Raw genomic sequence first — 2,125 nt, 5'->3', positions numbered from 1 at the left:
GATCATGTAGTTTTTCAGCTGTTCTTTGTCATGGAAGTATCTTATTTCTCCATCCATTTTGAAGGACAGTTTTGCAGGATACATCAGCCTAGGTTGGAAATCATTTTACTTTAGGATCTGAAATACTTCACTCCATGATCTTCTTGACTTTATTGTTTGTGCTGAGAAGTCTGCTTTGATTCTGATAGGTTTTCCTTTATAGATGATGTCTTTTCTCTCTTACAGCTTTTAATATTTAATTCTTTTGTTCGATTTCTGGGATGGCCATTACTATGTGTCTGGGTGTAGTTTTATTTTGATTGTGGCTATTTGGAGTTCTATATGGTTCACTGATCCTAATATTGGTTTCCAGTCTCATGTTTGGGAAATTTTCAGCAATTACTTCTCTAGATATCCTCTTGACATCCTTTATATTGTTCCCTTGTTTTTCATTTATCCCTATTAACTTATGTTGTTCCTTTTTGCGTCATCTTGCAGGTGTTGAATTGTTATTTCCTGATTCCTTGTTATTTTTAAAAGATCTTTCCTGTTCAATGGCTGCAATCTTGTCTTCAAGGTCTGAAATTCTATCTTCACATTCATTGAGGTGGTTTTTACAACTTTTGATGGAGTTTTTGATTTCCTGTATATCTCTTTGCATCTGCTTTATATATTGTTTGTTTCTTATATTGTTCATCCAGGGATTCTATCTTTTTATTTATCTCCTCAAGTTTTTTTTTTTAACTGTGTCTTCTTTAGATATGTTCAGCATCTCGTTCATTTCTTTTATCATTCCTTCTTTTACCTGAGAGATTATTTCTAGTTTGATTTCCTTTAAGGCTTCCCAGAGTTGCTTCTTTATTTCAGTTACTATTATTTCAGGTATGTGGCATATATTTTCTTCGATGCACATGGCTCCTAGGCTTTCTTGGGATGGGCTGGATGTTTGAGACTGCATTTTGGTCTTTCGTTTTGTCATTTTCCTATATTTTTGCACTTCAAGTTGTTCCAAGTGAAGTAGAGAGGTCAGCCAGGCTGGGACAGAGGTCCCTGCTCCCTCCTTACTTGCTGATTTCGACAGGAAGCCGAATCCTGGGCCCCAGGCAAAGAAAACAGTTTGCCAGCCTAGGGTGGGGTTCCCTGTCTCTGCTGGTCTTACTGGACCAACAGGGAACCAGAGGAGCCCGGCCTGCAGGCAAAGAGGAGAGTTCCACACCTCCACTGGACTTACACATCCTACAGACGGGGATCCTGGACCCCAGGCAGAGAAAACAGTTCGCCGGCCTAGGGCGGTGTTCCCTGCCTCTGCTGGTCTTACCAGACCAACAGGGAGCCGGAGTAGCCCGGCTTGCAGGCGAAGAGGAGAGTTCCACCTCTAGGTAATGTCTTAAGGACCCACCTTGAGACCACACTTGAGTGAAATAAAGTGGACACATGTGTTGAACTATCATTGCTTCCCTGATGTGACAAACTGAAAGTGGAATAAATAATAAAATGAAGGTTACATATTGTAAAATAGGAAAAAAAATGTCCAAATGAGGAAGGGAACTAGGGAGGAGGAGGGCATAATAGAAGAAAAGACAGAATCAAAGGAAAAATGGAAACAATGATTTTGTAATTTGGAAAGGAAAAAATGAAGCAAGAGAAAGGAAATAGGAAGAAAGATGAGTCAAGATCTACAGGTACAAATTCCATATGGTGGAGGGCAACATTATGTGTACATAAAATTTACCAATAAAATTAATCCAAAAACATTGAATACATCTAATGAGTCTTATTTATGATTTTGTATTTATATATAGTGTTCAACATTTTAATGAGGGTAAACATATCTTCTCAAATGTTTATCATGAAGCAAAGCTGAATTGGTATGGCAGATTCTATTCAACCAGCATCACTGCAATCCCCAAACTAGACACTGATACCACAAAAATATCAATCCAACATCTTAGGAAATATCAACATCAAAATCCTCAACAAAAATCACATCATGTAGTATCACAGGTGATTTAAAGCAACATTCAACCTGACAAAGTTGGGCACAATTAAGCTGAATCAATCAATCAAACAGAAGTGTTCAACGTAGTTAAGTCAATAAACATGATGCATGACATGGAAAGAAGGAAATAAACAATATGCAATTATC

The sequence above is a fragment of the Cavia porcellus genome, unplaced genomic scaffold, assembly GCF_034190915.1.
Source record: "Cavia porcellus strain 051 isolate PalLab524CR breed Dunkin Hartley unplaced genomic scaffold, mCavPor4.1 scaffold_8, whole genome shotgun sequence".
Lineage (NCBI taxonomy): Eukaryota > Metazoa > Chordata > Mammalia > Rodentia > Caviidae > Cavia > Cavia porcellus.
This window is presented reverse-complemented; position numbering follows the sequence as displayed.